The 15113-nt window shown below is 40.2% G+C and overlaps 1 protein-coding gene across 1 annotated transcript in view; it reads left to right on the top strand.

Annotated features, from left to right (window-relative positions):
• TBC1D1 (TBC1 domain family member 1) overlaps nucleotides 1-15113 on the top strand; it is an 872759-nt gene that overhangs the window by 116981 nt on the left and 740665 nt on the right. The window lies entirely within an intron of this gene.

Here is a 15113-nt window from a genome sequence, read left to right as displayed (position 1 = left end):
GCTCTTTGCCTCCTCCTGCTGGCCAGGAGTGATATTCCCAACAGTAATTGATGATACCGTTGACTCACCATAACTTAGGAAAGAAAGTATATATACCCCCTAAAGGGATATGAAACAATGCTCATCTAGTAAAAAAAAATTGTTCTATCAAAATAAACATAAAAAGGAACAGATTGTTTAAAAAAAAAACAAAAAAAAAACTTGTTTCTAGAGGACTTAGAAATTCAAGGTTATCCTGGAAGATAAATTGCTTCCTTCTGCTCTGACAATGTTCCCCAACTCTTTGGATTGGTTTTTCCAGTAGGACAATGCTCCATGCAACACAGCCAGGTTGATCAAGGTGTGGCTGTAGGACCACCAGATAAAGACCCGGTCATCATGGCTAGCCCAATCTACAGACCTGAACCCCATTTAAAACCTCTGGAATGTGGTCAAGAGGAAGATAGATGGTCACAAGCCATCAAACAAAGCCAATCTGGTTGAATTTTTGCACCAGGGGTGGCAAAAAGTCACCCAATAGCAATGTGAAAGACTGGTGGCGAGCTTGCCAAGACGCATAAAAGCTGTGATTGAAAATCGGGGTTATTCCACCAAATATGTATTTCTGAACTCTTGCTAAGTTAAAACATTAGTATTGTGTTGTTTAAAATGAATATAATTTTTTTTTTCTTTGCATTATTCAATGTCTGAAAACACTGCATCTTTTTTGTTATTTTGACCAGTTGCCATTTTCTGCAAATAAGTGGTCTAAATGACAATAATTTTTATGTGGAATTTGGGAGAAATGTTGTCAATGTTAATTTTACTCACACACCTATAAATAGCAAAACCAGAGAAACGTTTTTGTAACATACTACCCTTTAGGTTTGCGATAACCAGACAAGCGTAAATCACAACTGCACTTTTGCGTTCGCGTTAATTTCAACTTGTAATATGAGCGCTCTTTCTGTCGATCACAAAAGGCTGAAAAAAGCAAAAGTTAGCACGCCACTTGTAATCTAGCCATAAATTTGTGTATGTGGGGACAAATATTGGTGAATACTTCATTCACCTATTAATAAAGATACAGGTACGTCTCCTCTGTTTCTCGTTATGATGGTTTGTATTTGACAAAGAGCCATGTGTTTGGGTATGAAACACATCAGACGAGCATAAGGATGGGCCTGAGGAGGCCGACCTCCTGTGTGCCCCCACAATAGTGAGGTACCACTGTACTACTATATGTGTGTGTATTGACAAATATAGGTGAATGTTTCATTATTTCATTAGTAGGTATTTGACATTATTAGTAACCCTATTACTTTTTTACTGTGTGCCCACCAATATATTGAATGTTTTATGTATTTTCTGATAAATGTCAATTTTTAATACATTGTGCCAAAAATTTCTGACAGAGTGGACTAAGAAGTCTTCTGGAAGAACCAGAATTAGATGTCTCCATACTAAGTCAAGTTCTTATAAAATACCCTCCCCCATAAGTGTATGAATCCATATTTCCCCTCATCCAATCTATATTTAGCTTAGAAGTCACATGGTACACTGGTGGTCATTTTAATAATTATAATTTAATCTTTAAATTAGTGTTTCCTAGCTCCAGTCCTCAGGACCCTTAACGAGCCAGATATTCATTATATCTTAATTAGAGCACAGGTGAAATAATCAGCTCACCCATCAGCTGATTATTTTACCTGTGCTCTAGTTAAAGGGACATTCCAGCCAAAATTGGAATCCACATGGAAGTATTTCAGTTTTGAATAGAAGCATTTTTGTAATATATATGTATTAGTAAAACTGTTTCTAATAAAAGCTATAGCTGTTTCAAATGTCTATTTAAGTATACACTATGCACCAGCATTGTAATCACAGCACTTGCTCAGAGAGCCTAAGTTGCTTGTACTATCTAGTAATGGCTCAATTTGTTAATTGCTGACATAATACAAGCCCCACTTGTGCTCTGAGCTGCTACAGTATTTAAAATGCCTAGCTATGCTTCACATACATATGCAGAGAAAAATGTTAACACTTAAACAGTGGCATTTTTACCAATACATGTATTTATTGTACATCTATGTGCATTTCAATTTTGACAGGAATGTCCCTTTAAGATATAGTTAATATCTGGCTTGTTAATGGTCCTGAGGACTGGGTTTGGGAAACACTGCTTTAAATGATTTCCCTTCCCTCGTCTATGGGGAGTGCATTATGTTTTTTTATTCTTTAGGGTCTAGCCATTATATTTTTGTTCATAAGTTACCGAAAGGATGTTCTTTCAACTTTAATTTATTCCAGAATTGAGCCCATTCGACATTTGCTCTTTCTTATTGGCTATCCTATGTCCTTGTTCTCCAACACTTGAGAAAGTATAAATAGGTAGTTTTTATTTACTGTATGATATCTTTTTACAGGGTTCTTGCTTTAACCTGTGAACTTAATATTTATTTATATTTATTTTGAAACTAGGTTTGATAATATTCAGATAGTGATTTCCTGATTGCCTTTACTGTTTCTGTAAATCTTTGATTCTTTGTCAACTTAAAGGGACAGTAAACACCAAAAATGTTATTGTTCAAAAAGATAGATAATCCCTTTATTTACCATTCCCCAGATTAGCATAACCAAGTACACTGTTATATTAATACACTTTTTACATCTGTAATTACCTTGTATCTAAGCTTCTGCTGACTGCCTCCTTAGCTCAGATCTTTTCAGAGACTTGCATAACAGGCAATTAGTGCTGACTCTTAAATAACTCCATGGGTGTGTGCACAGTGTTATCTATATGGCACACATGAACTAACGCCCTCTATCTGTGAAAAACTGTCAAATGCATTCACATAAGAGGCGGCCCTCAAGGGCTTAGAAATTAGCATATGAGCCTACCTAGGTTTCATTTTTAACTAAGAATACCAAGAGAACAAAGCAAATTTGAAGATAAAAGTAAATTGGAACGTTGTTTAAAATTACATGCCCTATCTGAATCATGAAAGTTTATTTTGGATTTTACTGTCCCTTTAATCTTTGAATTCCTTAATCCCACAATTGACCACAAGTGTTGCATGTCACTTATTTTAATAGTTTCTTTCTCACACTGACATGTGCCTGTATATTGAGTTATTCTGTGCTCTAGATGTTATTATCATTTCTGCTGCCTCTTGTCTTTGGATCACCGCTCTGCCTGTGTCTGATTATCCAGGTATGACCATTCTGCTCTGGTCTAATTATTGGTACTACTACAGTTTATCATCTCATTCCTGGAATTGCTGTGTGTGACCCTGATGTACTTCTGGACAATATATACTGAAAATTGCTATAGATTAATCTCCTTCTGAAAAAAATGTGTATTTTCCTTGATTGCTGAATTTATCAGTCTAGAATGGTTTGTTACAGCCTAGCAATGTTTATTATTTCATTTACCCGTTTGCCACATTCTATCCTGAGCTTGGGTAACCAGACTATTCTATCCTAGCAGTAGCTCTTGTTCCAGATACCCTGTTTACAATTCATTGGGCATAACTGTATATCTGATAAGTGCTTAGCTTGTTACATCATGCATTGGCTCATACTTGGTTTCCAAGAATAGTAGCAAGTGTATAATAAAAAGTTCTTTATTTAAAAACAAGCGACGCGTTTCTCAGCCACTCCAGGGCTGTTTCATCAGGCTATAAAACTGTGTTACAAACACTTGCTACATATAAAGGATAAAACCAAACTAGGGGGCTGGTCCTAAGGAGCAATTAGTTAGTCATTAAAGTGTTAACACCTGGGTTGGTAATCAGTTGGTATAGCAACCTCTATAGACACAAACACCTAGCAGGCAGAATTAAAAACATTTGACAGCATTAGTCATGTGTAACATTCAAATCATTAGAAGTTAACATACATTTCTCAATATTGGCCATCTCAATTTATATCATAATATGTACAAATACATTCTTATATAGAGTAACAGATTAAGCAAAAAATGTAATGTATTTCAATATCATGATGATTTTTTGTTTCATAAAATCAATTCTTTCTCTCCATGCTGGGTCCCTAGAAGCATTTGATTTATGTTACCTGTACTTATATACACCAGATATAAAAATATCTTAAGCACTACAAACATATATATCCATTGTAATCATAAGATGTTCACCTTGGTAGTGTAAAAACTAGCTTTTTAGCTAATCCGTAGTCTCAAAGTATCTATACCGGTCCGAATTTCATCTGTTTGAAATCGTATATTTTGTCACATCTACTCACCGATTACAAATTCAATCGCATTGATCACTATATTGATATTTTTTGTTTTTAATTTATTTTCTATTTATTAGGGAGACAGCTTACCCTAAGTTTCCTGGATTAGCGTTATTTCTTTTGTCTCTCTCTCTCTCATGGTTACGCCCGTGGGCTCCGCCCACTTACCTAGCCTAAGGGATACACCTAATCGTCAGATGCTACGTGTGCCTACGTACCCTCTGGCGTGTCTACAGGGGAGTGCGTGTGACGTTTGTTTACAGGCAAAAGAGCTGTTTTCGCTGGGGCAATTTAGTTTAGTTTATTTAATTGTATTTTAGTTTAGATATTTGTAGTTTATTTAATTTATTGATAGTGTAGGTGTATTTGTAACTTAGGTTAAGATTTATTTTACAGGTAAATTGGTAATTATTTTAACTAGGTAGCTATTAAATAGTTATTAACTATTTAATAGCTATTGTACCTAGTTAAAATAAATACCAAGTTACCTGTAAAATAAATATAAACCCTAAAATAGCTACAATGTAATTATTAATTACATTGTAGCTATCTTAGGGTTTATTTTATAGGTAAGTATTTAGATTTAAATAGGAATATTTTAATGAATAATATTAATATTAATTAGATTTATTTTAATAAGAATTTAGTTAGGGATGTTAGAGTTAGATAGGGTTATTATACTTAATATATATATAATATAATAACGATATTAACTATATTAACCCTAATATAATTAGGGTTAATATAGTTAATATATAATATAATAACTTTATTAACCCTAATATAATTAGGGTTAATATAGTTAATATAGCTGGCGGCGGTGTAGGGGGATTAGATTAGGGGTTAATGTGTTTAATATAGGTGGCGGTGGTTTAGGGGGATTAAATTAGGGGTTAATATTTTTAAAATAGATGGCGGCGGGGGTAGGAGCTCACTTTAGGGGGTAGGTAAGGTAGATGGCAGCGGTGTAAGGGGCTCACTGTAGGGGTAGGTAAGGTAGATGGCGGCAGGGTAGGGGCTATGTTTGGGAGGCGTGTTAGACAGTATGGGTGATTTTATAACTTAGTCAGGTTTTGTAGGCGTCGGCAGTTTCTAAAGTTGCGAGATGAATCTACGGGCGGTGGGGTTCCCTCGCTTGCGCCGCAAACTACGATCTATATCGGATCGCGCCCCAGGTGTGATACCAGAGAGACCAAAGAGAAGGCAAGTATATGTATCTCAAATATACTCACAATCCGAGGTGCACATCCAGTGCAATATTCGACAGACTGAGACTTTGGAGCTGCCCAGACTGAGACTTTGGAGCTGCTATATGCAGAGTCAGACAGGAACATGTTCTCCCAGGGATTGCAGGAAAAGGATAGGAGCCCAAATTCGGCTTAAAAATCCACCGATACTGGACTTGACCCAAAATTTCCAAGATTCAATCAACAGGAGCAAGGTGTATAAAAAGGTGTTGCTTTTATTAAAAACAATATAAAAAGTGCATAGAGAACACAACGCGTTTCTCAGCGTGACCGCTGTTTCATCAGGCTATAATGTTCTCATTATACCTTGCTCCAAATGGGTGTGTTAATATACACATGAGCGATTGGTCAGTTAGTTGTATATTTGCATATACGAGTCAGCTGAGCGGCTCCAAAGTCTCAGTCTGCCGAATATTGCACTGGATGTGCACCTTGGTTTGTGAGTATATTTGAGATACATATACTTGCCTTCTCTTTGGTCCCTCTGGTATCACACTAGGCGCCTCTATTTCTCATCCCATTTTTTAGGATTTGGTTCTTAATTGCTATCCAGCAGATCAGCCATATCCCAGCAGTATTATAGTAATTGACAGTAACATCAGTCGTGGTTAGTTCACATCCATATTGAGAGCTTTCTGATATAAACTGAATTTATGACTCCAATGTCTGTCCATTATCATAAGTAGTTTTGAATAATTCCTAACCTGGGAGGTGACTTGGAAGTCTTGTCATCCTTTTAAACATAATTCTTTTTCTTCATAAATGAAAAGAGTCCACAGCTGCATTCATTACTTTTGGGAATTCAGAACCTTGCCAACAGGAGGAGGCAAAGACATTGCAGCCAAAGGCTTAAATACCTCCCCCACTTCCCACCTCCCCCAGTCATTCTATGCCTTTTGTCCCAGGAGGTTGGCAGAGAAGTGTCAGAAGTTTTCGATAGTCTCTTATGGAGAGTAGTACTCTTCAGCATGGGACTGGAGTTTTAAGTAGTCCTGTCAGCCTCTCAGTGAAAGTTAGAGTCCGGAGATGCAGGGAGGGTCATATTAACAGCTCCACAAGCAATCAGCGTTGACGAGTTTCGCTGCCTGCTTTTTTCTCTCAAGTCCATGGCAGAAGCGACGCTACTATCTGTCACACTTGAAGGGCCATGTTCCTGTTCCATGGTGTAGATTCTGGTAAGATTGTTTCATTTTACTTTCATCATGGATGTATTGTAATTACAACTGTTTATCCGAGAGGGGCTACAACCTTTTCTGGGATAACTTTACCATAGGGTCTCAGTGAAGCTTCTTTTTGTATCTAGGAATCAAGGGTTAATATCTCCTGAGGGGGTTATTGAACAGGAGGGTTTATAATCATGTTTGTTATGTGATTCTGTCTGCTACTGTGTAGTGTTGCTTCGGCTAATGGCTATTTTGGAACATAACGGCCTATGTCTAGTGACATGGCCTTTACGGTTGGGCGCGCTTTTGCATGGACTGCACGGTTTACCTTGTGACCCAATTTCCGCTTTCCTGACCCTGTGGCGATGGAGAAATCCTGGTCCGCTGGTGTCTGGTTCTCTGGAGGTGGCGAATGCCCCAGCCATTGGGGGTGTATGGTGCCGTTTAGATTTTTCTAATTGGTCCAATTTTTATTCAGTGCCCCAGTTATAGAGGATTCAGATTTTTTGGAGACGGATGTCTCTAATTCAGACTCTACTTCTTGCGAAGAATATGAATTGGCCCGGGTGATACATGCCCATCAGTTATGTTCTGAATGCCGTTTTAGAGTGCTCTGTTCCTCGGGATCGGGGAATCAGGTTCCCACTGAGCCATCCGTCTGTGGGGATTCTATTTCTCACTAGACGAGTTCCCTACCACTAACTGTTACTACGCATGCAGGTAACTCAAACGCTACTTATCCTTCTAGGGAGTGTGGCCTGTTCCCACCGGAGGTTACAACACGGTTCCGCATGGCCATATCTTTGGCACTAGTGCATCTGCACCTCCCGGGAGTGTGCTTATGATATTGTCTGTGTTCCGTTAACCGGGGCTCATCAGGCGTGGGATCGCCTGGTCCATTTCAGCCCTCCGGGGGAGCGACTGCCCCTGAGGCCTCAGGGGGTCAACCTTCGGGGCCGGTGTTCCTTTTGTCCCGGCGGAGGTATGTTGTGCCTTTCGTTATAGACTGGCGCACCTTCGTGTTCTACTAAGGCACGTTTTTGGCGTTGCTGGAGGATCTCACTCTTAATGGGTCTGGGGATTCTCAATCTTAATCTTTGACTGGCTTACATGCATAGACATAAGGGGATGAAGTAATCTTCTTATAGTCTTTAATTTGTGTATCCTTTTCCAGTTCTGAGCTTGGAAGTCTCGGATCCCTGTTGGGCTGGTCCTGGGGGTCTGTCCGTTCTTCCTGGGCGATAACCTATGGGTTGCCTTATCTTTTAGTTCATCCGGTGAGGATGATTTTTATTTGTTCTAAAGCTCATGTTGTGGTGTGATATTTCCTTCTGGAACTTTCTTCTCTGGAATTGATACTCGCGATTTTGTGGTCGCACTGTTTACAAAAGTCTGTCTGACTGTTATTTATCCCTCCATCTTGGGTGAGACTCTATGTGGCCTTGACAGTGCTAGGACCCTTGGTTTCAGGCTGGTCCTGACTGGGTACAAATCCTTCTGTCTTTGAGGCCTAGTTCAGACATATGGCGCCTTTTTATGTCTGGTTGGTCTAGTGAGGGCGCCTAGTGATCACAATATGATTTGTGTTGTTTATTTGTTTTATTTTACAAGCTTCAACTAGCATCCTGAGAGGACTTAAGGGTTTGTGGTTGCTAAGGGGCATGGGGGATTGGTTCAGTCCTCATTCGCCTTTCAAGCTAGTGGGCCGGGACTCCGTTGAGATCCGCGGTGGCATGCTCAGTCATTTCCGATTTTTCCTGGAACTAGAGTGTTCCTTCCCGTTGTGGGTTGGAGGCTTGGAGGATTTAGGTCCTTCATACCGCCATTCTTACGGTTTTGCCTTTCATGGTCTCTTTGGAAGTGTCCTTTTAGGACTTGATCCTTTTAGAGGTTCTCTTCCTTTGGGTCGTGACTTTCTGGACTTCGTCCGTTTTTTCTGGGGGTTTTGGCCGCTTAATTAGGAAGTGAAGGCTGTGAGGCGCTGTCTTCCTTCGGGAGTTAGTCGTCTCCATATCAGGGGCGATAGGAGATGCTGTTTCTTTTTCCAAGCTTTTTGCTTAGGGGATGTTTTTCTGCCTGAGTTCGGGATGCTTTGCATTCTTCTCCCTTGGGTGTGGTCCTCTGGAACGTTAATCTGAAAGGATTATGGAGACTAGCCTTTCTTTCTACTCTCTTTCGGATGACTCTGTTCTCGTTCTCATTTCCCTTAGTGTTACCCTTGGGGCCTTTGGGCTCTAGATAAATTGCGTGACTTGTGGCGGCCTAGCACGTTGTTGGGGGTGTTAATCTACGGCTAAGGGTGTTCTCTTCCCTTTGGGCTGGGAATTACGAGTGAGTTCTGTACCCGTTCTCCGGGTTTCCCGGTTTTCATCCACTGTGAGTCTGATTGCTTCAGAAGGGGTATCTTGTCTTCCCTGGGGTGTCGTTCATTCTAGGACGATTCTGGGTCCAGGGTGTCTGGAGACTTATGATCCTGTGGACTGGTTTAGACGACCCAGTTTTTTCAGGGACCCTATGTTACGACATAGGGGTTAGCTCATTGGGCTTCCAAGCAGGAAGGCCAGAGTTCAAATCCACCTTCGGGTACAGGCTATAAACTTTAAGGCCTGACTTGTCCTTCAGACAGAGTGTACTCCTCTTCATGGGGAGTTTTTTCTCTGTTGGGTCAACAGTGGTGTGTGGATGATTTTTTCATTCGGTCCGTGTTTTGATCATACTATGGCTTCATGTCTTGTGGACATGTACGCTCTTCTTATCTGTGCCCTTCCCTTTTGAGGGGATAGTTTGTCTTCCTTATGAGCTGGGGTTTCCTCTCTCTGGAGGGTCCTTGTCTTGCCCTGTGTGTAGGAGGTTGGATCAGGTGGCTTATTTCTGTAAGGGGCAGCATCTGCTGCTCTGTGGGCTCTGTTGAGGTGGGTGAGTCACCCCTTTTTCTTTCCATTCCCTGGGGGCTTGTGGTTGGGGTCTTTCTGTTCATCAGACATGTCTGTCGCTTGGGCTGGTCCGGTATTGGAGCAGGATCTGAGATCTGTTGCTAAATTTGTCCTCGAAGCATTCGAGGTATGGTAAGCCTCTTAAGGTTTCTCCTTTCTACATGTTCAAGGTTTGTGGGAAGGACTGGCGGCTCTTAGATAGCCTGCGACGTTATCCGCTGGTTAGTGGATACTTAGCAATCTGAAGGATCCTATCTTCAGCTGCTTTCTGCTTGCCCTGCAAGTATTTAAGTTTCAGAGTAATTTTTACATGACTGCAGCGTGCAGTGTTTTTGCTTCAGGTGGTGTTCATCAGACCTATCTGAGCTTGCTGCACGAGGTTCCGTTTCTGAATATTTCGGTATTCTGAGCTACCTTTTTGCGAATTGGGGACCTTCGTCTTCAATAGCTTTTTAGAGTGCTGTTGCACTGTTAGGGGAAGATCCTCTCTGTTTCATACTCACTGCCTTTTCCCGTGGTTTTTGTATTTCTGGGGTCTGGGCGTTGCCTCCCCTTGTTTCTATGAGACTGGTGGGTCTCTGTTGATCTGGAGTTCCTTATGCTAGCTGGACAGCTAGCTCAGCATACTAATGCACTGTGGCTACTCTGTGCTGTAGCAAACCAAGGGTTGCAAGTTCAATCCCCGGCGTGGTCTACTCAGCCTTCCTCCTTTCGAGGTTGATAAAATGAGCAGCGCCTTGAGTCCATTAACGGGGATTAGCCACGCTTTCCAAGAACATTCATGTTTTCTGTGTCTTTTCATCTTTGTGGAAGAATACGGTAGTGTGTGCCCTTTCTTTAGTAAGGGGTGTGTTGTTTGGAGAACGACTGCTGGGCGACGGTGTCTCCTGGAGGCTGTTGACTCAGTCGAGTCTAGTTCCTGCGGTCTCTAGCAAAGCTTGTGGACTACCTGTGGTCTCAGCTTCGGACGAAGCGGGATGTTGTTGGGAAGGGGTTTTCAGGCCTGGTGCCCTCAGAATAAGCCGCCTCTTGTACCCTCCCGTTTTTGCATTCAGTGTCTTCTATAGCTTGGGTATTGTTTTCCCAAAAGTAATGAATGCAGCTGTGGACTCTTTCCATTTATGAAGAAAAACTTAAATTATGCTTACCTGATAATTTTCTTTTCTTAAGATGGAAAGAATTCACAGCTCCCCGCCCGTATTTTTCTGTGGGGCGTCTGTTATTTTTGTTCTTCTGGCACATTTTCACCCTGATATTTCTTCTACTGTTCCTTGTTCCCTATGCAGATTGACTGGGGGATGAGGGAAGTGGGGGAGGTATTTAAGCCTTTGGCTGGGGTGTCTTTGCCTCCTCCTGGTGGCTAGGTTCTGAATTCCCAAAAGTAATGAATGCAGCTGAGGACTCTTTCCATCTGAAGAAAAGAAAATTATCAGGTAAGCATAATTTTTTTCCCCACTTTCTGCCTCTCTGTTTTTAGCTCAAAAGTTGGCACTCACCCTTCATCTGTCATTTAGAAGTATTCTCTCAGTTATGTCATTCAGTTAGTTAATTCCAAAAAAATAATTATTAAAAATGTGTAAATATATACATAATGTAAACTTAGCTATGGTTATACTAGTTATGTACAGTATGTGTGTGTGTGTGTGTATATATATATATATATATATATATATATATATATATATATATATATATACACACACATACATTATACAGGTTTGTACCTTTTAAAAAAAAAAAAAAATCATGTTCAAAATTGTGAGTTTAGTGGTCCCTGAGGTCCGAAAGGTTGGCGACCCCTGCTTTAAACTACGGGTCGGGACCCATTACCGAGTCTCAACACCGTTTACTGAGTCATAACGTGTTGTATGAGAGTGTGTGGTTTGTGTGTGTGTATGTGTAATATGAAAGTGTGTGTAGTGTGTGTGTTGTATGAGTGTGTTGTATGAGTGTGTGGTGAGTGTGTTATATGAAAGTGTGTGTGGTGTAATATGAATGTGTGTATGTGTAATATGAAAGTGTGTGTGGTGTGTGTATGTGTAATATAAGAGTGTGTGTGTGTGTATGTGTGTTGTATGAGTGTATTATATGAAAGTATGTGTATGTGTAATATGAGTGTTTGGTGTGCATATGTGTAATATGAGTGTGTGTGGTGTGTATATGTGTAATATGAGTGTGTGTGTTGTATGAGAGTGTGTGGTGTGCATATGTGTAATATGAGTGTGTGCGGTGTGTATATGTGTAATATAAGAGTGTGTGTGTTGTATGAGAGTGTGTGGTGTGTATATGTGTAATATAAAAGTGTGTGTGTTGTATGAGAGTGTGTGGTGTATATATGTGTAATATGAGTGTGTGTGTTGTATGAGAGTGTGTGGTGTGTATATGTGTAATCTGAAAGTGTGTGTGGTGTGTGTATGTGTAATATAAGTGTGTGTGGTGTGTATGTGTCATATAAGAGTGTGTGTTTCTTTGTATGAGTGTGTGGTGTGCATATGTGTAATAAGACAGTGTGTGCAGTGAGTGTGTGTTTTATGAGAGTGTGTGCGGTGAATGTGTTGTATGAGAGTGTGCGTGGTGAGTGTGTGTGTGTGAGTGTGTGTTGTATGAGAGAGTGTGCGGTTGTGTGTTGTATGAGTGTGTGTGCAGTGAGTGTGTTGTATGAGAGTGTGTGTGCATAGTGTATGTTGTATGAGAGAGTATGTTGTGTTGTATAAGAGTGTATAGTGTGTGTTGTATGACAGTGTGTGTGCATAGTGTATGTTGTATGAGAGAGTATGTTGTGTTGTATAAGAGTGTATAGTGTGTGTTGTATGAGAGTGTGTGCAATGACTGTATGTTTTATGAGAGTTTGTGCAGTGAGTGTGTTGTATGAGAGTGTGCATGGTGAGTGTGTGTTGTATGAGAGTGTGTGCAGTGAGTGTGTGTTATATGAGAGTGTGTGGTGTGTATATGTGTAATATGAAAGTATGTGGGGTGTGTACGTGTAATATAAGAGTGTGTATAGTGTGTGTATATGTGTAATATAAGAGTGTCTGCTTTGTATGAGAGTGTGTGGTGTGTATATGTATAGTTAAAGAGTGAGTGTATTGTATGAGTGTGTGTTTATTACCTTTTTGCAGCATGCTCAAGTTTGACTACAATCAGATGTTATGTAAGCACACACATCACAAATTACTCACTTTCCCCAAAATTGCAGCTATCTTGTATATTAAGTTTTCATTCCAAGCATAGAAATAGGGTTTGCGAAGGTATGTGGTATCTTTACACTGGGTCTTGGGAAAAAAAGGTTTGAAGAACCCTGCTCTAGAATGTCCCTTTAATGACTGCACATTAGTTGTATGATCCATATTTTGTGAAAACAGGCATCAGACTTACAGGGGAAGTAACACATGGTTTTGAATGAGGCAGGAAATAAATGTCCTGTGTCTTTTTAAGATAACAGGTTACAGGATGTCAGAACGCACTAAAGCTTTTTTTTTATTATTATTAAAGAAAAGAATAAAAGGTCCACATAATAAATCATTTAATTGTCAAAAAACATTACAGGGCTTTTTATATTTGGATTGGTTTGGATTAAATTCTTGTGCATTTTTAGGAAGGGATTTATTTAGGTTTTACTGTTCTGTAACATGATTACAATACTGAATGTATAAATAACTGTCACTGTAAACAGGTTAAACATATGAAACATATGAAATATTAAACAGCGTTATATTCACGTACAGTTTATATTTTTTACAGAGCTGGTTGTTTTTATATGTTAAACCTGTATCAGGCAATAAAAGACTGTTTGCATCAGCTGGTCTGCTTAAAGAAATGCTTATTCAACTATTACATTATCAAGGCATTATAGTATGTAATTTGTGTATTATTCACTCTAGTAAAGTCCTGCTTAAGAAACTCCTGAGAATAACACAGCTGGTGAGCCTATCAGTAAAAGTAGTTAAATATAGTATTCCAATCGCTTTATTAGTCCATCATAGCTTCTAATATTTGTGTCTTTGTATACAGGACCCAGGGGGTTGAGGGGGACTGTCACCGTTTTGTGGACGGGGCGGCCGGTGTAGGATCGGACTGGGAAATCAGACCGGCCCTGGAAATTTGTATAGACCGGCCCAGCACCGACCCTTCATCTTAGCCCCACCCCCTCTGACGCAGCCCCCCCCTTCCGGCTCAGACTTGTCCCCCTCCAGCCCAATCTCCCCGGCAACATTGTAAAGACACCCTCCCTCTGCTATGCTAAAGCATATGCAGTTAGCAACAGTTAATATTTCTCATATCTGTGCAATATCCCGACCATTCCTCATATTAACTCTTCCCCTGATATATATATATATATATATATATATATATCCTCGGCATCCACACAATTATATTGCAAGACAAACCTCCTGCACCCACAAAATTAGAGATAGATATACATAGGCATCTTTAGATATGTATATGTATGTACTGTATGTCTATGTTAAAGCCCTTCGTCTGATTTTTTCCCCCTAATACCTGAGACCTCATATCTTTGAGCCCTTATAACTTTCTTGTGAAATATTTTTTAAAATAATTTTTTATTAGCTCTGAGGTCACACTATCCTGACGCGCGTTAAATTCAATTGCGCTCAAGCAATTGGCCCGTAACTGTTAGCGCCTTACTCGTAATCTGGCCCTGTGTAAGTTATAATGGGATGCGCACCCACAAACGAATATGTGTAAAAGATAGGTGGCTCAGTGAATAGTGAACATAATCTTGCCTTAGCCCAATGGTTATAAATTAGTAATAAAGTTTTCATTTTCTTGCTACATCTGTGTATTGTGTTTAGTTTTGGTGCAACTCTATGACACCAGGAAATCTGTTGCCCCAAAGCTCCACCCCCCCCCCCCAAATAATTTTAGCTTATATTTCTCACAGCTGGTAGACAAGGACACACGGAGGGGGCATACACCAGGGACCATTGATTTGAAAGAAAATTAATACATTAAACATCTGGAGAAGATAGCAGTAAAAAATCATCATGCCATTTAACTATTTCTTATATTTTGTTACCCTCCCCTATCCTGCTTCCCTTCCCTAGAACATGGGCAGTCGTCTGTACACTTGGCAATAAAAATATAATATAGGATTTCTGAAAACATTGTTCCATAGTGCTACAATAAACAGCTACGTAATGCACAGATAAATAACGGATACTACACGGTGGGACTCCAATTTGTCATTATCAAACAAAATACAAGAGGAACATATGAATTATTTGATTATATTTTAGTGCACAATTGGTAGTCATCAGTGCGACAGTGCGGATCAGGTCCGCCAGACCTCGCTGAATAGGGAGAGCAATACGCCACCCCCTGCAGACTCGCGGCCAATGGGCCGCCAGCAGGGAAGAGTCAATTCCGGAGATGTCTTTCAGCTTGTTCAGAGCAGGCGGACAGGGTTATGGAGCAGCAGTCTTTGTGACCGCTGTTTCATAACTGCTGTTTAACACGGGGCATCAAGCTCCATTCAGAGCTTGATAAATAGGCCCAAATGTGTGTGAGAGAGA

This window comes from Bombina bombina, chromosome 2, assembly GCF_027579735.1.
Source record: "Bombina bombina isolate aBomBom1 chromosome 2, aBomBom1.pri, whole genome shotgun sequence".
Classification (NCBI taxonomy): Eukaryota; Metazoa; Chordata; class Amphibia; order Anura; family Bombinatoridae; genus Bombina; species Bombina bombina.
This window is presented reverse-complemented; position numbering and strand designations above follow the sequence as displayed.